The 24,947-nt window shown below is 42.8% G+C and overlaps 1 protein-coding gene and 1 long non-coding RNA gene across 5 annotated transcripts in view; one reads left to right on the top strand and one right to left on the bottom strand.

Annotated features, from left to right (window-relative positions):
- alg14 (ALG14 UDP-N-acetylglucosaminyltransferase subunit) overlaps window positions 1–24,947 on the bottom strand; it is a 123,182-nt gene that overhangs the window by 59,364 nt on the left and 38,871 nt on the right. The gene's annotated exons all lie outside the window — the stretch shown is intronic.
- On the top strand, window positions 92–7,943 carry LOC134354997 (uncharacterized). Of its 2 annotated transcripts, none has more exons than XR_010019946.1 (3): window positions 92–544; window positions 5,773–6,033; window positions 6,795–7,943. It is a non-coding gene; the product is annotated as an uncharacterized LOC134354997 (long non-coding RNA). The 2 variants fall into 2 exon arrangements; XR_010019947.1 differs by having other exon boundaries at window positions 5,773–6,049.

The following is a 24,947-nucleotide window of genomic DNA, read 5'->3' as shown; positions in this document are numbered from 1 at the left end:
CCCTAGTGTGTAGATGAGTGGTAGAATCTGGAAATATGGGAATATTGGATAAATAGAATTCCCACAGAGCTGTTGTGCTGAAAGGCCTGTTTTCATGCTATATGCGCTTTGATATCTAAACGAGGGAATACTGAATAGTGAATTAGAATACTTTATTCTTTCAAAATTCTAGACAGAAAGCTTATTTAGTATTGGTTTATTATTGTCCCATGTACCAAGATAGAGTGAAAAGCTTGTCTTGCATTCTGTTTATAGAGATCAAATCATTACACAGTACATTGATGTAGAATAAGGTAAGCCAATAACAATGCAGAAGGAAGTGTAAACGCTATCAAAAAGGTGCAGTGCAAGTACGTGATAAAGTGCAAGATCACAGCGAGGCAGATTGTGACACCAAGAGTCCATTCTATTGGATTAAAGGTCTGTTCAAGAGTCTGCTATCAGCTGCCAGGTAGAAGCTGTCATTGATCCTGATGTACGTATACACTTTCAGGCCTTTGTATCTTTCAGCTGAAGAGAGAGAAGAGAAGAGAAAATGCCTAGGGTGAGTGGGGTCTTTGATTATGCTGGCTGGTTTACTGAGGCAGAGAAAGGTGTAGACAATGTCCATTGAGGGGAAGCCAGTTCCTCTGATAAGACCATAAGACACAGGAGCAGAATTAGGCCATTCAGCCCATCGAGTCTGCCCTGCCATTCCATCGTAGCTGACCCTGGACCCCACTCAAGCCCACACACCTGCCTTCACGCCATATCCCTGATGCCTGGACCAATCAGGAAACTATCAACTTCTACCCACGGGCTTGGCCTCTGCCGAAGTCTGTGGCAGAACAGTCCGCAGATCCGCTACCCTCCGGCTAAAATAAATTCCTCCTGCGCAGTACTGTGTCCACAATTCTATGCAAATTCTTGTGGCCATGTGCAGACCAGATGTCGCTACGCATCCAGACAGAATTGAGACAATAGAGGGTGAAAGTAATCTGGATCTGAACACCAGAAGGAGAAGCAGGAGAAGGCCATGTGGAAAATAGAGAAACACTGAACTGTAACATTAACTCTCTCTCTTCCTCCACAAAAGCTACCTTGCATGCTTACATACTTGTTTCTATCGTTAATTAAATTCTTCAGTTTTGTAAGACAAATGCTTGAATAAATTAACAAATAATTAGGTGCATTTGCAACACATGTTAAAATGTAAACGTTCTGGCACTTCATACATGATGAGACCTGGGTGGTGGCAGGGAGTTCAGTGGACTCACGGCTTGGGGGAAGAAGCTGTTTCCATCCTAACAGCCCTTGTCCTAACGCTACAGTACCTCCTGCCTGATGGTAGGGGATCAAGATGGGAGGGAGATGGGAGGGATGGGAGGGATCACTGACAATGCTGAAGGCCTTGCATATACAGTGCTCCTGATAAATGTCTTGGATGAATGGAAGAGAGACTACAATGATCCTTTCAGCAGTCCTTATAATCCATTAGTCAGGTGCCTTGCAATTCCTGTGCCAGACAGTGATGCAGCTGGTCAGGACACTCTCAATGGTGCCTCTGTAAAAACTGGTCAGAATTGGGGAGGGGGGAGCCTCACCCACCTCAATATCCTCAGGAAGTGGAGACTTAGCTGTGCTTTCTTGAGGAAAGAGGTGGTTGTTGGAAGGACTAGATGAGATCATTCATTAAGTGCACTCCCAGAAACTTGGTGCTCCTAACACTCTCTACGAAGGAGCCATGTATGTGCAGTGAGGAGCGGTCAGTCCACACCTTTCTAAAGTCCATAATCATCTCTTTGATCTTTTGATCTTGTCCGCGTTGAGACCCAAGCTGTTGTGCTCGCACCAGCCACTCTTCCTCCTCTCTGTACGCTGTCCCGTCATGGCTGTTGATGTGGCCACCCACTGTTGTGTTATCAGCGAACCTGATGATTCGGTTTGAACTGGATCTAGCAATGCAGTCATGCGTCAGCAGCATAATCGTTGCCTCTGGCTACCTGAAATGGGTGGCCTGCCAACAGCTAATACCAGGTGTTCAAAAACATAGTTCTTTGGTAAATAGTTGGCAGACACATCCGGTTATTAAACCATACTTAAAAACATACAAGTAACAGATACTCCTCAAAAAGCTCCCGTTACTTCAAGCCACTCTTAGCACCTGTACTGTGATAGTTGTCAGCATGCATTTACATAGCTTCTTTCACAACACCAGGGCATTTCAACTGGACGTCCGCCACTTGACTTGTGACTAGTGGGGTGCCCCTGGGTTCAGTGCTGGGACCTCTGTTTATTATTTATATAAATAATTTGGATATGAATGCATATGGCAATGATATAGGAAAAACATTGTCAAGCTGGAGAGAGTGCAGTCAAGATTTATAAGCATGCTTCCTGGACTAGCGGGCCTGAATTATAGAGAACAGTTGGCCATGCTGGATTTTTTTAAGATTGTCTATTTATTTATTGCGATATTGCACGGAAGAAACGGAAGAAGCCTTTCCGGCCCTTCAAGCCACGCCGCCCAGCAACCCCCCCCCCCCAATTTAACCCTAGCCTACTCAGAGGACAATTTACAATGACCAATTTAACCCTCCAACTGGTACATCTTTGGACTGTGGGAGGAAACTGGAGCACCCGGAGGAAACCCACACATACAAACTCCTCACATGTACTCGGGTCACAGCGCTGGGTGAACCACGACACTTTCATGCTGCCCCACATTCCCTGGAAGACAGGAGAAATAGGGATGACCTCAGCAATTTATAAAACCACGAGTGATATAGGTAAGGTGGATGGTCATAGCCTTTCCCCAGGAGTGGGGAGTCCAAATCTATAGGGCACTGGTACAAGATATGAGATTTAAAATAGACTTGAGAGGTACCTGCTTTACATAGAGTAGTGAGAATCTGATATGAGCTGCCAGCAGAAGTGGTTGAGATAGATATAACTGAAATATTTAAGAGGCTTTAGATATACAATGTACATATATGGGATGGGCTTGGAGGACTATGGGCTGAATGCAGGCAGCTGGGACTAACAGGGAGGATGTTGTGGACAGCATGGGCCAGTTGGGCCAAAGGGTCTGTTTCGAGGCTGTATTATTCAATGACTATTTCCTGGCAATTAAACGCTTCCTGAAGTATTACACGATGGGGAATATTGCAGCCAATAGTGAGGTTGGCAAATGGGTATTGACCAGGATTTTCCTTTTAGTAATAACAATAAAAAGATAAATATTAAACAAGACTTGGTGATCTTTTCCAAAAGGAAATCTCTGAGTGGTCAGACGATTTAACATCTCACTTGAAAGAAACTTTGGTGAGGCTACATTTCGAGTAGGTGAGGGCAGTTCTGGTCACCACATTACAGAAAGGATGTGGAGGCTTTGGATAGGGTGCAGAAGAGCTTCAACGGGACGTTGGTGACATAAGGGACTGCAGATGCTGGAATCTGAAGCACCAATCTCCTGGAGGATCTCATCGGGTTGAGGAACATCTGTGAGAAGCAGGCTTTCGATTCAATGCACGAAGGGTCTTGCATGAATCGTCGCCTGTTTATTCCTCTCCATAGATGCTGCTTGACCAGCTGAGTTCTTTCAGCATTTTGTGTGCATTGCTCTGGATTTCCAGCATCTGTACAATCTTTCTCGTTTAAAATTAAAACAAGACCTGTGAGTGAAAGAACTTTTACAAACTTGGAACCAACACAGTCATGAGAGCAACTCAGAAAGGAAGGAAAAGGATGGGGAAACTATCAACAGGGGTAAAGTAACAGCAAAAGAAGTGGGAAGTCAACTGCTGAGAAAATTAATTATTCCATTCTGTGTCTAAGTGGGTGAGAGAGACAGATAGAACAATGACAGAGAGATAAAAGAGGAGGCAGAAGGAAAGAGAGAGACAGAGAGGGGAAGAGCAAACCCAAAAGTGAAGTCATCCAAGTATCGTGAAATCTGAGACACAAGTTCCCTCTCCAATAAATCTTCATTTGTAGACTTCAACAGATATATAACCAAAGGAAGTGTGTCCGCTTATGCTGCGGACTCTTTGCTCAGTTGTGTTATAAATTCATTGTTTGCCTCCCCAGCTAGTTATAATACAGTTAAGATGTTTCTCCTCCACAGGAATGCAGCGGGCTGCAGACGTGCAGTTCCTCTGCTATTGGCTCCCACACTCAAATATAAACAACCTCACTCAAAGGAAGCCAGCGGACTGCAGAGCAAAGAAAACAGAAACCCGCTGTTAAATTAAGACTCCCGATCGCTGGAGCCCAGACCCCAGGCCTCAGCAACCTAGAAGGGAGTGAAGTGTCATTACTATTTGGTTAGCAATCTTGGTAAATTCACAGCTAACAAAGAGCTTAAACTGCTCTTGTCAACCCAGATGCCCCCCACACACTCCCACTCTATTTACACAAGAACTCCTTAATGATGAAACTGCTGTGAATCAGGGCAGCAGTAGTCAAAATTGACCAAAAAAAACGAACTTCAATTTAATTGCAAATTTCTACTCAATTGCTGTAACCTTATTTAATAAAATGCATGCAGTCCTGAGTCACAACTTAATCTTACAGGAACCAGCTGAACTAACAAAACCAGCCATTTGCAGGTAACTGACGTTCCATTAGATTAATGATTCAACTTCATTCGTTGTGTGTGCACCGAAACATACAGTGAAATAACCGTTTGCGTTACCACCAACACGCCCGTGTTGGGGTCAGCCACAAGGATCGCCATACATCCTAGTGCCAACGTAGCAGGCCCACAATACTCGGCAAAACAACAGTAGCAAACACAAGCCCCATTCCTCCCTCCCACCTAGGCATATACACAGTACTTTAACCCCAGGAGAGGCTTCCAGCTCCAGCCACCAGGGGACATGGACTCTGGCCTGCAGACACTCGGCTTCAACCTCCCCAGTGGTTAAGACCTCAACAAAATATTAATGGCTGCTGAATAGAAAAAAATAGAAGCCCATGTTTAGTCTCTAGTTTCAGCCCACCGTCCTCCCACTGAGAAGAAGAAAACCTGGTCCCATTACAGTCTTGAGACTGGCAGCTGGCCAAGAGGTCTGTGAGAGCAGCCTGCGAACACAGCACTTCTGTTCTGGTTAAATAGTGCAAATCACTGGGGAACAGTCACCAGCCCCACAGCCCGAATTCTCTGTCAGGGCTGTGGAGGTTAGCAACTTCCTTCCAACAGGCTGCAGTTACTTCATACGCGGCCATTCCACATGTGAGAGCACAGGACACAGATCCCATTCATTTCTGAAGTCCCACAGGCAATGCTGAGGCTTCACTGGTTGGTAGGTGAACAGTTTCCCATCTCACAGGGACTCAAGTCCAGTGGACGTGTCAAAGGCACCACCTGCCACATGAGATATAAACTCAAGGCCCAGCCTTCTCTCTCAGCTGCCTCTCTAATAGATTCCATGATACTCTGCTGGGGAAGGTGTCTCCCCAACATCCTAGCAAAACTTCAACTAACGTTATAAGTAACTGCAGGGATTACACTACTTCAGGGCCTTGCTGTATGCAAATAGACTGCCCAGCTTCAATTGAATGGCATTTCATTTATCAATCAGTTAACTGCAAAGCACTTTGGGACTGAGGTAGGTATTATATAAATGCAACTCTCTCTATACAGGCAGCCCTTGAGCTACGGGAAGGAATTACGTACCTAGAAAAGGGGAGATTTTCTGTACCGTAAGGCCATGTCGTTTATGCATGTGTCAAAAAAATGCAAGTAGATTAAAAAGTGTGTTTACTTTACTTACCTTTTTTTCTCCCCAGCATAAAATCTGTGAGAGTGAATTTTCAGCCTCATTACTCCGTGGCAGCCAAGGTTCCCCACCTGAGTCCGTCTCGCCTGGCTGCATTTGACCCGTCTCCTCGCTACCGGGCCAAGTTCACAGGTTTGATGCCACGCTGCTAGGTTCAGAAACAGTTGTCCTACAACTACCGGGCCTCTGGACCAGCTTCCCTCCTCTCAGGACTGAACATACTCCACAGTCTGTGAACTCACTCAAGGGGACTCTGCAGTTCTCGCTCTCGGTACTTTTTCTTTTTGGTTAGTTGCATGACTTGTATTGTATTTCTTTGTTTTCCTGTGGGTGCCTGCAAGAAAATGAATCTCATGCAACACAAACAAAATGCTGGAGGAACTCAGCAGGTCAGGCAGCATCTACGGAAATGAATAAACTGTCGGCGTTTCAGGCCTAGACCCTTCATCAGGATTGGAAAGGAAAGGGGAAGATGCCAGAACAAAAATGTGGGGGGAGGGGAAGGAGGATAGCTAGAAGACGATAGGTGAAGCCAGGTGGGTGGGAAGAAAGAACCTGACAGGAGAGGAGAGAGGACCATGGGCTGCTGTGCACCGTGCCTGCTAATATGATAAACTGATAAATGAGGCTTTGGGCCTACTCTGGGATTCAGTCTGAGGACTCAGTTTTGGTTTGGAATGCTGCTGTTGTTCACTTCAATTGATTGCATGATTTTTATTTTTACTTTTATTCTTTTTTTCTTTAATTGTTTTTTTTTTCAGTTTTCTTGCTTTATGGCTACTTGTGATTTATACACTTTCTGACAATAAGTTAATCTTGAAAATGACAAAGTTGTTTCCATGTTAACCACGTGCAGTGGAAGAGCCATGTATCTATTGACTATCTGCATTGTACAAGGGGTGATTGATAAGTTTGTGGCCTAACTTAGAAAGAGATATATTATACAGCTCTCGTTACGTGCACGTGCAGTTCAACTCTTTGAGTGATTATGCAGAAAGTTTGAAGTTAATAACTCATCTCCTTCTACCTTAGGCCACGAACTTATCAATCACCCCTGCTGTGGACCACTTTCTGGAGGTCCAAGATGCCGACTTCTACAAAGAAGGGATCCGTATGCTCCACGACCGCTGGACTAAGTGTGTAAATGTAGGAGGGGACTAAGTTGAAAAATAAATGTGCTAGGCTTTCTAAAATTGACTCCCTCTACCTTAGGCAACGAACTTATCAATCACCCCTCGTATTTGTCTAGCCCATCCTCACTCTAGGGTAAGGTTATATTCCATGTGCGTTTGGGCAGCTGTTAGCAGGCAGCGTGGGAAATTGGGTGGCGGTTAAATACAACGAATATAGTCGCCTGTTCACCAGCATGGCGGCATGAAGAGGGGGTGGTGAGTCAGGAGCACATATTTTTCACTGACTGCTCATCTTTGAATCTTATCCAATTACCTTTACACGAATTACGGAAGAGTCGAATGATTTTACTGTTGGTTTGTAAGAAAGGACTAACACTTACTTTTTCAACTTGGAATTCAGTTACTTGGATGCACGTCATACAGTGAGATACTCCCTCACTTAGCCTTTCAGTGACTTTTAGCTTGTTTTTAGTCGCTACATGTAGTTTAGTGACGTCTCTGACAAGGTCCCACATGGGACAGTGGACCAAAACATAAGAAAACCCGGGATCCAGGCCAATTTGGCAAATTGGGTCTTTAATTGGCTTAGTAATACAGGGCAGAGCGCGATAAAGGATTTTTGTTTTTGTCCAAACGACAGCCTTTAGCTACTAAATAACATCAGAGGGTTGGTAGGATGGCCATAGAAAAGGCAGGTGGAAAATAACGTAATTTAAATATGAGGAGGTGCATTTTGGGAGAGCTACTAAAGCTAGGGTTCACACAGTAAGTGGGAGGATACTAAGAACCACTCAACAACAGTGGAATCCTTGACGAGAGCAGCACAGAGAGATAAGGTGGTTAGGAAGGCAGATGGAAAAACTCGGATTCTTTATCTCGGACTTACAATGCAAGAGGATGGTGGTTTTGCTACGGCTCTGTAAAACATTAGTGGGGTCATCTGAGGTCACAGTCACTACAATATAGTAAGGATATGCTTACACTGGAGGGAGAGCAAAGGAGATTCGCCAGGATGTGGCCTCAGATCAAGTGTTTCAGTGATGACGAGTTTTTTTTTGCAGTAAAGAAAGTTGAGGGGTTCCTCCTTGATGTATACATCTTGAGGCAAATATATGATAGATTAGGATGGGTATCCATAAACAGAGTTTATAGCTAAGGGGAGGGAGGAGTTCATTTTTAAAATCTTTTTTATTAGTTATTATTAAAGATCAACAAAAAAATACATTAAGGTAATCCAGTCAATATGTCAATATGTACAATGAAGAATTAAATTAGCAAATAACTGATTAACAAAGCTAAGCAATATATCAATAATAATAAGAAAAAATAAAGTGTTAAGAATTTTTTTTGGAAAAAAAAGAAAAGAAGAACCCCTACTAAGAGGAAAAAAAACCCATTGGGAGCACAACCTCGGAGCTATACGCCATACAAGCTTCCATAAAAGAAAAACATCAATCCGCCAACTCAAATCCATTTAAACAAAAATCCGAAGGAAACCATATTAATTAACTCAAATCAGATGATAGTAATGGGCAAATGAACCCCTTTTCTCAAATCAAATCGAGGATCAAAAGTTTGACTTCTGATTTTTTCCAAACTAAGACAAAGCATCACCTGAGAGAACCACTCAAAGTATCAAAGTGGGAGCAGAGGCATCTTTCCATTTCAACAAAATAGCCCTTCTGGCCAATAATGTATCGATTGCAATTACATGTTGGTCTGATAGAGAAATATCATGAATATATTGAGGGATTATACCAAACAAAACAGTCAATTTATTAGTTTGTAAATTAATTTTTAAAATTTTAGAAATTATAGAGGAAATAGATTTCTAAAAATGTTTCAATACAGAACACGACTAAAACATATGTGTCAATGTAGCTGTCTTGGTTTTACATCTATCACACTGACTATCAACATTAGGAAACATTTTAGACAGCCTCTCCTTTGTCAAATAGTAACGATGTACAATTTTAAATTGAATTAAAGAGTGACTGGCACAGATCGAAGAAGAGTTGAGGGAGGAGCTGACGATTTAAGTTTCCACCCAAGGGAAGTTGAAATCTGCAAGGTTTGAGTGAGGCAGATACATCCACAATATTTCATAAATATTTAAATAAGAACAGTATATTATAGTTTATTGTAAGAGTTAGCATAAGACCATTAGACTATAAGATGTAGGAGCAGAATTAGGCCATTGGGCAATTCGAATCTGCCCTGCCATTTCTTCATGGCTGATCCAATTTTCCTCTCAGCCCCAGTCTCTTGCCTTCTCCCCATATCCATTATGCCCTGACCAATCAAGAATCTAGTAACCTCTGCTTTAAGTATGCATAGAGACTTGGCCTTCACACCAGCCTGTGGCAATGAATTCCACAGTTTCACCACTCTCTGGCTAAAGAAATTCCTCCTCATCTCCATTCTAAAAAGACACTCTCCTATCTGAGGCTGTCCCCTCCAGTCTCAGACTCTCCCACCATAGGAAACATCTTTTCCACATCCACTCTATCAAGGTCTTTCACCATTCGATAGGTTTCAATGAGGTCACCCTCATTCTTCTGAATTCCAGTGAACATAGGCCCAGAGCGATCAAATGCTCTTCATATGACAAGCCATTCAGTCCTGGAATCATTTTCGTAAACCTCCTTTGAAGTCTCTCCAGTTTCAGCACATCCTTTCTAAGGCCCAAAACTGTTCACAATACTCCAAATGAGGCCTCACCAGTGCTTTATAAAGTCTCAACATTACATCCTTGCTTTTATATTCTAGTCCTTTTGAAATGAATGCTAACATTGCATTTGCTTTCTTCACCAGACTCAGCCCATAAATTAATTTTTAGGGAATCTGCACAAGGTCTCCTAAGTCCCTTTGCATCTCAGTTTTTTGTATTTTCTCTCCATTTAGAAAATAATCAACCCTTTTATTTTTTCTACCGAAGTGCAAGACCATGCACTTCCCAACACTGTATTCCATCTGCCACTTTACCCACTCTCCTAATATGTCTAAGTCCTTCTGTACTCTCTGCTTCCTCAAAAACTACCTGCCCCTCCACCTATCTTCATTTCATCTGCAAACTTTGTCGCAAAGCCATCAATTCCATCATCCAAATCACTGACATACAACATAAAAATAATCAGCCCCAACACAGACCCCTGTGGAACACCACTAGTCACCGGCGACCAGCCAGGAAAGGCTCCCTTCATTCCCACTCTTTGCCTCCTACCAATTAGCCACTGCTTTATCCATGCTAAAATCCTTCCTGTAATACCATGGGCTAGTAACTTGTTAAGCAGCCTCGTGTGTGGCATATTGTCAAAGACCTTCTAAAAATCAAAGTGCACAACATCAATCGATTCTCCTTTGTCTAACCTGCTTGCTACTTCTTCAAAGAATTCCAACACACTTGTCAGGCAAGATTTTCCCTTGAGGAAACCATGGTGACTACGGCCTATTTAATCATATGCCTCCAAATACCTGGAGACCTCATCCTTAATAATTGACTCCAAAGTCCTGCCAACCACTGAGGTCAGACTAACTGGCCTAGAGTTCCCTTTCTTCTGCCTCTATTCCTTCTTGAAGAGTGGAGTGACATTTGCATTTTTCCAGTCTTCCAGAACCATTCCAGAATCTAATGATTCTTGAAAGATAATGCCTTCACGATCTCTTCAGCTACCTCTTTCAGAACCCTAGGGTGCACAACAATTGGTCAAGGTGATTTACCAACCTTCATATATATCACCTTCCCAACAGCCTTCTCTCTAGCTATGGTAACTTCACACATTTCATGGCCCCTGACATCTGGAACTTCTACCATACTGATAGTGTCCTCCACGGTGAAGACTGATGCAAAGTGATTCAGTTCATCTGCCATTTCATTGTCCCCATTACTACATATACAACATCGCTTTCCAGTGGTCTGATATCTACTCTTGCCTCTCTTTTACACTCCATGTATCTGAAGAAACTTTTGGCATCCTCTTTCATATTATTGGCTAGCTTACTTACATATTCCATCTTTATCTTCTCAACGACTTTTTTAAGTTGCCTTCTGATGGTTTTTAAAAGCTCCCCAATCCTCTAACTTCCCATTAATTTTTGCTGTATTATATGCCCCCTCTTTGGCTTTTATGTTGGCTTTGACTTCTCTTGTTAGCCAAGGTTGTGTCATCTTTCTTTCAGAATACGTCCTCCTCTTGGGATTATATATCCTGTGCCTTTCGAATTGCTTCCAGAAATTCCAGCCACTGCTGCTCTGCTGTCATCTCTGCTAGTGTTCTTTTCCGATCAATTCTGGCCAACTCCTCTTTCATGCCTCTGTAATTCCCTTTACTGCACTATAAAACTGATATGTCTGACTGTAGCTTCTCTTTCTCAAATTTTAGGATCATATTACGATCACTTGTCCCAAAGAGTTCTTTTACCTTAAGCTCTCTAATCAATTCTGGTTCATTGCACAACACCCAATCCAGAACAGCTGATCCTTTAGTGGGATCAACCACGAGCTATTCTAAAACGCCATCTTGTAGGCACTCTCGAAATTCCCCCTCCTGGAATCCAGCGCCAACCTGATTTTCCCAATTTACTTGCATATTGAAGTACCCCATGACTATTGCAGCATTGCCCTTTTGACATGCATTATCTGTCTCCTGTTGTAATTTATAGGCCACATCCTTACTACTGTTTGGGGAGTCTGTGTACAATTCCCATCAGGGTCTTTTTACCCTTGCAGTTCCTTAGCTCAATCCACAATGATTCAACACCTTCCAATCCCATGTCAGCTCTTTCTAATGATTTGATTTCATGTTTTACCAACAGAGCAACACTACCCCCTCTGCCTTCCTGCCTGTCCTTTCTATACAACATGTATCCTAAAACATAAAGCTCCCATATTGCAAAGATGTACGTCTAGGGTCAGTGAGTTGTGGGCAGGCTACTTTGACACCTTGCAGGCCGCCTAGCAGGATCCTCGTTGATTTGTTTGGAAATAAACAACACATTTTGTTATGTGTTTTGGTGTACATGTGACAAATACAACTAATTTTAATCTTTAAAAAAAGTGCTGGAAATGAATTTAATATAGGTGAGCATTCGATGGTAGGCATGCAAGGTTCAGACCTTGGCTGCTTCTTTTCCTTTTTTCTTTCTTTTTAAATCTTTTTATTAATACTTCTTTTCCATATGACTCTAGGTGAGAAATATATAGCGTAGTAGGGAAGGTTTCACTTCATTTACAGAGGGCACTGGTGAGGTCACATCTAGAGTGTATAGTGTAGACAGATTTGGTGAGACCACATCTTGAGAGCTGTGTAAAATATAGGGAGGTCAATACAAGGCAGAATGTTCATAAACTGGAAGCAGTTCAGAGAACATTATTAGATTCATATCCAGAGTAAGGGGGTTGTCTTATGAGAAATGGTCAGACACACTGGAATTTTTAAGAGTCACTAGATTTGATTGAAACATACGGATTTCTGGAGCATATTATGAGGATGGATGTGGAGAGGACATTTCCTCTTGTAGGGTGATCCAGTACAAGTGAATCCCCCTCTTAGCAAAGACAGGAGGGTGAAATTATTTTTCTCTCAATGGTTTGTAAGTATTTGGAATTCTCTTTTTCGAAGAGTCATTAAACGTTTTGAAATAAGGAAGAGGTTGATAGATATTTGATAAGCATAGGGGTGAAAAGTTATCACAGGTAGATGTAAGTGCAGTGTTGAGCTTATAATCTGACCAATGACGGGTAGAGCGGTCTTGGAGTGGGTGGCCTATGAATGCTCCTAATTCATCTGCTAACATATACATTTCAGCAAGTTAGACCACCCTCAAGTCAATACTGTCAACACCTGCATTTTCCAGTACATTCAGGAAATAGCCATCAAGTAGAAGGAACCATTCTCTTCTTTATCCAGCACTGTGCTGAGGCAAATGGGGCAAGTAGCTATTACTTGCTGGAGAGAAGTAAAATCCCCCAGGATACCAAAGATCAAAATCTAGTTTGTGCCCTATTCACCGTTGTTGACTTATTGACAGGTTATCAACAGCTAGTTTCATTCCACAGTACGTTTAGTATGAAACGATTAATAAAAGTAACAAAGTTGAATGTATGAGCGCGTGAAGGAAGTATTAAATCACAACATTAATCAACCAAAAGTCCCAGGGTTAAGGTTTACAATGAGCCAACTTAGTTCAGAGGGTACTATACTTGCCTTCGGGTTAGAAGTTTGTGACCTCAAAGGCCTCCAACAGAAACTCAAGCAACATAAAAAAAGATACTGAAGTGAGGTACTGAGGAAGCCACACAGCTAAATGTGGTGGCTTTAGTATGAAATATTAAGCCTTTGCTTTGACAAGTGTATGCAAAAGACCTCCTGGCACCACTGCAGGGAGGAGCAGTTGAGTTCTTCCCACCCAATACTTAACCTTCGTTTAACAACAGAAAAGCAAATTTGTTGGTCAACACAAACTCGTGAGAGCCTGCTCTGCACAAAATGCATTTCCCACAATGCAACAGTGGTAACACTTCAAAGGTTAAAACACCTTGGGGAACTTCCTTTCAGCACATCCCAACGTTCAGGAACATTATTACCCTTCGACCATCGGGCTCCTGATCCAGTGGGGATAATTTCACTCACCTCGACACTGAACTGATTCCACAACCTATGGACTCACTTTCAAGGATTCTAACTCATGTTCTCAGTATTATTTATTATTATTGTTATTTTTCCGTATTTGCACAGTTTGTGTCTTTTGCACACTGGATGTTTGTCAGTAATGTTTTTGTGCAGTTTTTCAACAATTCTATTACATTTCCTTGTTCTTCTATGAATGCTTGCAAGAAAATACACTTCAGAGTGGCACACGGTGACATACACTGTACATATTTCACAAAAACAGCGTAATAAAATTCAGAGCAAATGAAGCACATCCAGTACTGAAATCTTTCATGGGCCCCTCTGCTCAGAATGAGATTGTGTCCAATGCCAAGAAAGTCAAAGAAGTCCAAGATGAGTAATTTAATCCAGTGGTCCTCTCAAAGCAGATATTGATAGGTTCTTCATTAGTAGAGGCAGCAAAGGTTATAGGGAGAAGACAGGAGAACAAGGTTGAGAAGAAAAATAAATTAGCCATGACGGAATGGAGGACCAAACTCAATCGGATGAATGGCCTTGTTCTACTCCCATGTCCTACGGTCTTAAAACATCAAAGGGTCATCAGCTGCCTTCCTCAAAGCAAAGGAAAAACTGCTGCTACAATATCACCCATTCAAAAATTTCTTCAGTCTCTAAGTGAGAATAAGAATCATGTTTGGCTACAGGGTCTCCCTGTGGTCAGATAACGTGCCAAAACCCCTGCCAAGATGCATATGTCATTTGGTAAGGACTCAAAATCCAAACCTCTGTCAAGAATCAACAGCATCCATGGATGCAAAAAAAGCAGCAAATGCAATTTCAACTGACCGTAGTTACATGTGTGGTCCTTATTTTTATTCGTACTCTTCAGACGGCAATGCCTAAGTACTCAAGGGATATTTTCCAGACTAGTATTTTACAATGAGTACTAAGTTTCACACACCTTTAATGGTAACATGATTCTCAAGTGTACATTTCAAACCATGCAAGAAATGGATCACATTATTAATATATGTAATGTTAACAATTTCTATTTACAAAGTACCTCTAACATAATAAATGCCTTGACAAGTTCCTCAATCCTGCCTAAGCTACATTAGATATTGTTTCATTCATCTGGGATTTGTTTCAAGGCTGGAAATTGAAATATAAATGTGACAAAAAAATAAGAGCTCCATATTAATTCCTCAGCACTACAGCACAGTTTTGTTAAGAAATATGAAAATTGGGGGGAGTGGGGTACGATAGTGTAGTGATTAGCACGACGCTTTACAGCAGGGGTGGGCAACCTTTGGCGCATTGGATGATTAGAAGTGGCACATTGCACCCCAGTGATAATAATAAAAAGGTAAGCCTACTCATGCAAAAAGTATTAACCAATAACCGATTTGTAGGAAAAAAATCTATAACAGGAATTCAAGTAGCTTAGAGCTAGAAATGGGTTTTACTGAGAATAAATCTAAAACCTAGCAATTATTTCTAGTGATTTTATTATTTCGTGCATATCTTTCGGCGAATGTTATCTTCTTTCACATTAATCTGTTTTCAATTAAAAAAATATTCAATGAGTCAAACTAGGAAAGAAGGACTTTTGTTCTGCAGTCATTCCATAACTGTTCAATACACATTTGACACTTGTTTGATCCTGAGGCGCCAGGCGTCTGCACCAGTGGTGCGTCGCAGGTTTTTGCCAGTCAGTTTACAATTGACACTCGTGCGCTATGGAGTTGAGCTTTGTTCGTCCTTTGTGAACATTTGCAATTTTGCACTTCTTCAAAATTTAAACCTTGTTTTTACATTCAGTTACCCATCACAGTGCAAAAGAAAAGCAGAAAGTGATAGTAAGAAGGAATTCAATGAACAGTGGGAAAATGAGTTCTTATTTATAGCGAGTCGGTCAGGAAAACGGTCGTGCATTGTTTGTGAAAACACTTTCTCACATAATAGAAGGCATGATCTTAGTGGACACTATAAAACACAACATCAGACTGAAATAGAAGGAAAACTGAAGCTAGTGCTTGGGTCTGAGTTACAGAAAGATTAAGAAAAAGGAAGAAATCAAAAGAAGACAAAATATACTTTTTAAAAGAAGTTGTGAAAGTTTGGCGATGACAGAAGCGTCCCATGAAATTGCTTTAGCGTTGGCCAAAAAAAACGTAAGTCTTTCTCTGATGGAGAAGAAATTGTTAAGTCTTGTCTCCAAATATTTGCAAGATATCTTGGTGATAAAAATATCGAAAGGAAAGTAGACGAAATTGCTCTGTCAAAGCAAACAGTTACGAGACGCACCGAAGAACTCTGGCATAATGTATCTGAGCAACTGAAAGACCTTGTCCACGCTTGTACTTTCTTTTCTTTAGCTTTGGGCGAATCTGCTGACATATGTGATGTAGCCCAGTTAAGCATTTTTATAAGAGGAACTGATGATAATTTTAGCATCTTTGAAGAACTTATCGGTCTTAAGTCGCTTCATGGAAAAACAAGAGGATCAGACATACTTGACAAAGTAAAATCATGCCTAGAAAATATACAACTAGATTCTAGTAAACTCATCAGTGTTTGTACTGACGGAGCGCCGTCAATGCCGCTGGGACTACAGCTTTGCTTCAAAAAACTTTTTAGGTCGTCCTCTACTGAAATATCACTGCATTATACACCAAGAGTCACTGCGTGGAAAAACTTTAAATTTGCAGTATGTTATGTTACTGGTTGTGAAATGCGTGAATAAAATTAGAGCAAGAGGATTAAACAGATGACAATTCAGAGAATATTGTGAAATGTTAGATTTAGAATATGGCGATCTCGTCCTTCATTGTGAGGTGAGCTGGCTTTCTAGAGGGCAGGCTCTGAGTAGATTTTGGAAAGTGAAAAATACTGTTCATAGTTTTCTAGAAGAGAAAAATGAGCTGCCTGAGGAAAGAGCCCTTTTATGTGATAACAATTGGCTATTTGATTTAGCATTTTTAGTTGATGTTACCAGCCATCTCAGTGATCTAAATTTGAAACTCCAGGGCAAGAATAAACTGTTTCCTAGCTTAGTAAATGATATCAATGCATTCAAGATGAAGTTAAAACTGTTCACATCTCAGTTAGAAAATGAGGATTTGAGCCAGTTTCCGCATTTAAAAGAGCAGAGTGAATGTGCTGAAGATAATAGCAATTTTACAAAATATATTTTAAAAAATCAGGTTATTGCAAGAGTCATTTGAAAGTCATTTTCTTGATTTTGCTAAAGAAGAAGACTGCATGCTCGCATTTATAAACCCATTTTCACTCAGTGAACAAAAAATCATGAAAATGCCTAGTAACATATAAATGGAACTTACTGACTTGAAAACAAATTCATTATTGAACATGAAATTTGATGAGCTTCCCTCAGTCCCAAATGCTTCTGACATGATTCATTTCTGGCGATCATTACCCTGTGAACGTTTTCCAGAACTAAGAATTTGCCCAGAGTTATATCTGTCGTTCCCGAACAACGTACAGATGTCAACAAGCATTTTCAGCCATGAAATTGATTAAAAACAAAATGAAGTTGCAATTGGCTGATTCAAATTGGAATAATTCTCTGCTGCTCTCAGTAACTAATTTAACTCCAAACATTAAAAGCTTGGCGAAATGAAAACAGACTCAAAAGTCTCATTAAGGTAAGTAATGTTTATCTTGTTTTTATATTAAATCAATATATCAAGTAAAAATGCTAAATATGTCTATATTAACATATTTTTACAAGAATTGAATGGGGGTACAGGAGTTGTATGGCGCATCTGAACACGTGCATGAAAAAATTGACGCATGGAATGTAAAAGGTTGGCCACCCCTTCTTTACTCTTCTCGCAATCCTCCGTCTCCCCTTCTCTCAATTCCTCCGTCTCCACCGCATCTGCTCTCAGGATGAGGTTTTTCATTCCAGGGTGAAGGAGATGTCTTCTTTTTTAAAGAAAGGGGCTTCCCTTCCTCCACCGTCAATTCTGCTCTCTCCCATTCCACGTACCTCTGCTGTCACCCCATCCTCCCGCCACCCCACTAGGGATAGGGTTCCCCTTGTCCTCACCTACCACCCCATCAGCCTCCAGGTCCAACATACAATTCTCCGTAACTTCCGCCACTTCCAACGGGATCCCACCATCAAGTAAATCTTTCCCTCCCCCGCCCTTTCTGCTTTCCGCAGGGATCGCTCCCTACTCGACTCCCTTGTCCATTCATCCCCCACCACCCCCCCATCCCTTCTCACTGATCTCCCTCCTGGCACTTATCCTTTTAAGCGGAACAAGTGCTACATATGCCCTTACACTTCCTCCCTTACCACCATTCAGGGCCCCAGACAGTCCTTCCAGGTGAGGCGACACTTCATCTGTGAGTTGGTTGGGGTGATATACTGCGTCCGGTGCTCCCGACGTGGCCTTCTATGTATTGTTGAGACCCAACGCAGGCTGGGAGACCGTTTGGCTGAACACCCACGCTCTGTCCACCAGAGAAAGCAGGATCTCCCAGTGGCCACACATTTTAATTCCACGTCCCATTTCCATTCTGATATGTCTATCCACAGCCTCCTCTATTGTCAAAATGAAGCCACACTCGGGTTGGAGGAACAACACCTTATATTCTGTCTGGGTAGCCTTCAACCTCATGGCATGAACACTAACTTCTCTAACTTCTGTTAATGCCTCTCCTCCCCTTCTTACCCCATCCTTTGTTTGTTTGTTTGTTTGTTTGTTTATTTATTTATTTCCCCCTTTTTTTTCCTCTCTCTGTCCCTCTCACAAATACTCCTTGCCTGCTCTCCATCTTCCTCTGGTGCTCCCCTCCCCCTTTCTTTCTCCCGAGGCCTCTCATCCCATGATCCTCTCCCTTCTCCAGCCTCGTATCCCTTTTGCCAATTAACTTTCCAGCTCTTAGCTCCATTCTTCCCCCTCCTGTCTTCTCCTATCATTTCGGATCTCCCCTTCCCCCTCCCACTTTCAATCTCTTACTATCTCTTCTTTCAGTTAGTCCTGACGAGGGGTCTTGGCCCGAAATGTCAACTGTACCTCTTCCTATAGATGCTGCCTGGCCTGCTGCGTTCACCAGCATTTTGTGTGTGTTGCCTGCTTTACAGTATCAGCGAACTGGGTTCAATTACTGCTGCTGTCTGTAAGGAATTTGTACATTCTCCCTGTGACCAAGTGGGTTTCCTCCGGGTGCTCCGGTTTCCTCCCACAGTCCAAAGATTTACCGGTTGGTAGGTGAATTGGTCTTTGTAAATTGTCTTGTGATTAGGCTAGGATTAAAATGGGGGATTTCAGGGGGATGCATTCGAAGGGCCATAAGGGCCTATTCTGCACTGTATCTCAAAAAATATAAATATACTATCTGAGACAAGAAAATAAAATTGTCTAAGAAAACTGGTCCTGAAGAAGGGTCTCGGCCTGAAACACCAAGTATTTACTCTTTTCCAAAGATGCTGTCCGACCTGCAGAGTTCATCCAGCATTTTGTGTGTGGGTGCCTCAGAAATCTGCTGTGTAGCATGAACCATTCGTTAAAAGGTGCTGCCAACAACCATGGGAGCCTTGTCATCTACTGGAAACCAAAACAGAGAACTACTAGTGGAGGCAAAAAAAACGACCAACATACTAAATATACTCTTAGCCAAGGAACCGAACTTCGCTAAAGTTACAAACGAGGAATTTCCTTGGGTGCTAGCCAAGATTAATAGATATAGAGAAAGTACTGAGAAGATTACTCATACTTAAATGTACATGCCAGGATGGATTAAAGAATGTGAGGGAAATAAAGTTAGATATGGCAGAGATGTTGGTTGCAAACTATCCCTCCCTCTGAGGTGGTGCCAGGGAACTAGAGGATTTCAAATTATGGAAAAATGGAAACAGGGTTAATCTGGGAATCGTGGTCTTGTCAGTTTAACATCACTGGGAAAAGACCAGAAATGACAACCTGAGAGAAAATTGAATTGGAATTGAACAATAAGGATCAGCCAGTGTGTATTTAAAGAAAAATCGCATTTAACTAAAATGACTTTTTTGGTAAGGGCTGTGGGGTAATGCAGTGTAAATTAAATATAGATAATAAGGTCCCAAATAGCAGACTAGTTAGCAGGTAGATTCCAAGTGGATACCTGGTCACTAGCAGTAAAGACAAGAAATAAAAACAAGGTATGAAAAGTAATACATAAACTGAATAAATTAAGTGTAAAGAGACAGTCTCTAAGGGAAGCGTTGGTCCCTGAGAGAATTAGACAGGAGAATTAATAATAGAAAGTAAGAAGACGGCAGGAACTTTGAACAAATACTTTGCATTTGTCTCAGTGGCAGAAGACAGGAAAAGATTCCCAATAACTGTAAAACAAAAGCCCTGGAATATAAAACTTGGAACTTACAACTACAATCAGTAAAGTTACAATGAAGTTATTGGGACAAAAGGTTGACAAGTCCGCAGGATCTGATGACTGGCATCCTAGAGTCTTAAAGAAAAAGGCCTGCAGAGACAGGAGAAATATTAGTAGTGATTTTCCAAAATTCTCTAGATTCCAGATATGCCCCACAGGATTGGAAATCCATAAAATTAATGCTTCTATTAGAGAAAGCAGCAAGACAGAGAGAATGAAATTAAGAAACTCTGAGAAAATTAGCTGAACATCTGTAGTATTGAATTGCAGAATTATTTAGGTAATAGTTGCAGGGTATTTTCAAAAGCACTATAAAATCAATGGAAGTCAACGTTGCTTTATGAAAGGGAAACAGTACTTGACTAATTCATTCCTCTTCCTCAAGTTTAAAATGGGTAAAGTGGAAGAAAATGCATCAGTTCATATTCAAGATATGGTTACTGCCCGATGTAAAGGTTCATAGCTCTGGGTGGAAGGGGAGTTGGGTGGGTGGTGGAGGGGTAATACATTAGTATGATGGATGGATTGACAAACAAACAAACTGAACAAAAACAGAAAAGGCAGGAAATGTTCAGCAGGTCAGGCCACATCTGTCGCAAGCGAAACGGTTAACATTTCAGGTCAAAGATCCTTTCTCAGAACTGAGATTATGGAAGGAGAAAACGAGATATTGCAGATAGAGTTATAGAGACAGCACAGAAACAGGCCCTTCGGCCCATCTATTCCATTCCAAAACCATTTAAACTGCCAATTCCCAATGACCTGCACCGGGACACTAGCCTTCCATACACCTACAATCCATGTACCCATCCAACCTTCTCTTAAATGTTGAATTGAGCTTGGTTGGATCACTAGTGCTGGCAGTTCATTCCACACTCTCACGACCCTCTGAGTGAAAAAGTTTCCTCTCATGTTCCCCTTAAACATTTCACCTTTCACTCTTAAGACATGACCTCTGATTGTAGTTCCACCCAACCTCAGTGGAATAAGTCTGTTTGCATTTACCCTATCTATGCCCCTCATAAATCTGGTGTACTATCCAGCTTGAAGCCAGAGGTAGAGGAGTTCCTGCGGGAGGCACACAGCGACCCACGGAGGAGTTTGGGACTAGGAACCAATCGGGCTGTGCGTAGACCAGAAAATCCATCAATTGAGCTGAATGTGAAGGAGCCTACATCATCCGGAAAGCTAAAGCATCAGCTACCCCAGGCCCAAGCGGTATACCTTATAAGGTGTATAAGAAATGCCCAAAGCTTCTTCGGAGGCTGTGGAAGGTCATGAGAAAGATCTGGGCCATAGGTACCACTCCATCAAGTTGGAAATTGGCAGAGGGATGCTTTATTCCAAGGGAAGAGGTTTCTTCCACAATTGCCCAGTTTAGGACAATTTCTCTCCTGGATGTGGAATGTAAGATTTTCTTTTCTGTGCTCGCAAGAAGGCTGACTTCTTACATGACGCAGAACCGTTATATCAACACATCCATCCAGAAAGGCAGTATTCCAGGCTTTTCGGGGTGTCTGGAACACACCTCAATGATCAGCCATTTGATCCATGAGACCAAGCAGAAAAAAGGCGACCTAACAGTTGTCTGGTTAGACCTCGCGAACGCCTATGAGTCTATTCCACATGACCTCATCCTAGAAGGACTCGACCACTACTACATCCCAGTGGCTATTCGAGAAATGATCACCAGCTACCTAGGAGGATTCAAACTCAGATTTACATCAGCTAATTCACAACTAGTTGGCAGGACCTCCAGAAGAGGATTCCAACAGGGTGCACCATCTCCCCCACCCTATTTATTATGGGAATGAACCTCCTATTGTCAGCAGCAGAACATGTAACCCGCGGTCCGACGCTGGAGTCAGGCATTGTTCAGCCGGCTATACGAGGATTCATGGACGACATCACTATAACAACTGTGTCACGTGTCCAAGCAAGATGGGTATTGGAAACCCTGGGTAATGTAGCCACTTGGGCGAGGATGTCCTTCAAGGCCAAGAAGTCCAAGTGCATGGTGATCAGAAAGGGCAAAGTTACTAGCAAGTTTAGCCTCCAGGTTCAGGGTGAGGTCATCCCTTCCATCGAAGATAACCAGATAAAATGCTTGGGGAAGTGGTTTGATGTGTCATTGACAGATGGGGCCAATGTCACCAACGCTGTGAAGCAGACAGAGCAATGGCTGAAGAAGATCGACAAATCCGGACTTCCGGGTAAATTCAAGACCTAGCTGTACCAATACGGCATTCTGTCCAGGCTTCTCTGGCTCTTCACACTTTATGAGTTCCCCGTGACTGCCGTAGAGGGCATCGAGAGGAAAATGAACGAGCATCTGCGGAGATGGTTGGGAGTTCCCCCAAGCTTCTCTTCAGTGGGCCTCTACATTCATTCTGGGCAACTGCAGTTTCCCATGTCATCTGTTGAGGAGGAATTCAAGGTGGCAAAATACAGAGCTTTATTAAGCTTGAGAGATTCTAATGACGTCTTGGTAAAGCAAGCAGGTGTTACAACCAGATCTGGGCGCAACTGGGCAGCCAACACAGCTGTGGAGGAGGCAGTGTGTTCTCTGAAGCTGTAAGATATCATTGGCAACCCCTGCGTCGGGCGGCAAGGCCTCGGCTCAGTCCACTTCCGGAAGTGGGGAAACGCAAGCATAAGGAACAGGCAAGACATGGTACAGGCAGAAGTACGGACCCGTGAGGAAGAGAAGCGGATTTCAAAGACAGTGGAACAAGGGTCCCAGGGTGCTTGGACAAAATGGGATCTGCCTAAGCGCAAGATCTCATGGGCAGAGTTATGGAGACTGGAGCCCTTCCGTATTTCCTTCCTCTTGCGATCCGTGTATGACACCCTTCCTTCGCCATTACATCTGTACACATGGGGGAAGAGAGAGGATCCCGAACTGTAAGCTCTGTGGTCAAAAGGGGACACTGGCTCATATACTGTCCGGGTGTAAAACAGCTCTAACTCAAGGACGGTATAGGTGGCGCCATGATAAGGTGCTTCTGGCTCTTGCTGACACACCAGAGCGGGAGAGATGCAAGAAGAGGACGGCTGGCACAGATTTGAGGAAGGCCATCACCTTCATCAAAGAGGGAGCTAGGACTTTTATAACCAAACAACCAAAGCCCAATCTGCTGCTAACGACCAGGTCCTGGGAGATGAGGGTCAATGTGGGAAGGAGGTTGCAGTTCCCGGATATGGTGCACACAACCCTACGCCCAGACATTGTACTGTGGTCAACCGAAGACAAGAAAATCATTCTGGTTGAGTTGACTGTGCCGTGGGAGGAGGGATGGGAAGAGGCCCACGAGAGGAAGGTTTTGAAGTAGCAGCCCTTACTGCAGGAGTGTAAAGACAAGGGATGGCAGGCATGGTTGTTCCCTGTGGAGATCGGCTGCAGGGGTTTCCCAGCCAAATCAGCATGGCGGTTGTTGTCAGATCTGGGCCTGGACGAAAGGAGCAAAAAACAAGCAGCTTGTAGGATGGGGGAAGAGGCAGAACGAGCTTCTTGTTGGATTTGGAGTAGGCAAGAGGAGGGGAGCTGGAAGCCAGGAGCAGATGGGCAGTGATTTGGCCACCACTGCCAGCCCACCAACTGCAGAGTGTCGTGGTTAAGGGTCAAAACACTCGGTGAAGGTTGAGAACCACCTGATGACATCTGCTCCTGGCTGAAGGCTATGGTTACCTTATAAGGTAACTGGAGAATGCACCCTAACAAGTGTATGTAACAAGCATACCTCTATCAACTATCCTCTCAATCTTCTACGTAGCAAAGACAGCCCTAACCTCTTCAATCTTTCCTTATAACACAGGTTCTCCAGACCTGGCAACATCCTTGTAAATTTTCTCTGCACCCTTTCAACCTTGTTTACATTCTTCCTGCAGATAGGTGATCAAAATTGCACACAACACTCCAAATTAAGTCTCACTAATGTCTTATACAACTTCAACATAACATCCCATCTTCTGAACTCAATACATTGATTTATGAACGCCAATGTGCCAAAAGCTTTCTTTACGACCCTAACTATATGTGACACCTCTTTCAATGAATTATGTACTTGTATTCCCAGATCCGTTTGTTCCACCACACTCCTCAGTGCCCTACCGTCCACTGTGTTAGACTTACCATGGTTGGTTGCATCTAAGTGCAAAACCCCGCACTTGCCTACATTAAAATCCATCTGATATTTTTCAGCCCATTTATTTAGCCAATTGACGGAGGACGCAATAGTCACAGCTTTACCTACCGTCTTTACGCATCTGGAGAAGAGGGATGCTGTTCTTAGACTACAATTCAGCACTCAACACCATAATTCCCTCCAGGCTTGACAAGAAGCTCAGAGATCTCGGCCTTCACCCCGCCTTGAGCAGCTGGATCCTGGACTTCCAGTCAGATCACCAGCAGATGGTAAGAGTGGGCTCCCTCACCTCTGCCCCTCTGACCCTCAACACAGGTGCTCCTCAGGGCTGTGCACTAAGTCCCCTCCTTTACCCATGACTGTGTTGCAACCCACAGCTCCACCCTGCTAATTAAATTTGCTGACAACACTACGCTGATTGGCCTATTCTCAAATAATAATGAGGCAGCCTACAGTGAAGAAGTCATCACCCTGACACAGTGGTGTCAAGTAAACAACCTCTCCCTCAATGTCGCAGAAACAAAGGAGCTGGTTGTGGACTACAGGAGGAATGGAGTCAGGCTAACCCCTATTGACATCAGTGGATCTGGGGTTGAGAGGGTGAACAGCTTTAAGTTCCTCAGCATAAACATCACTGAAGATACATACCAGCTGTCTGTTGAAAAACAGTGCCTCTTTCACCTCAGACGGTTGAAGAAGTTTGGTATGGCTCCCCAAATTCTAAGAACTTTCTATAGGGGCACGATTGAGAGCATCCTGACTGGCTGCATCACTGCCTGGTATGGGAACTGTACTTCCACCAATCGCAGGACTCTGCAGAGAGTGGTGCGGACAGCCCAGCAAATCGGTAGGTGTCAGCTTCCCACTATCAGGACATTTACAAAGGCA

This window comes from Mobula hypostoma, chromosome 12 (assembly GCF_963921235.1).
Source record: "Mobula hypostoma chromosome 12, sMobHyp1.1, whole genome shotgun sequence".
Classification (NCBI taxonomy): domain Eukaryota; kingdom Metazoa; phylum Chordata; class Chondrichthyes; order Myliobatiformes; family Myliobatidae; genus Mobula; species Mobula hypostoma.
The sequence above is the reverse complement of the archived record's forward strand: the minus strand, read 5'-3'. Positions and strand labels throughout refer to the sequence as shown.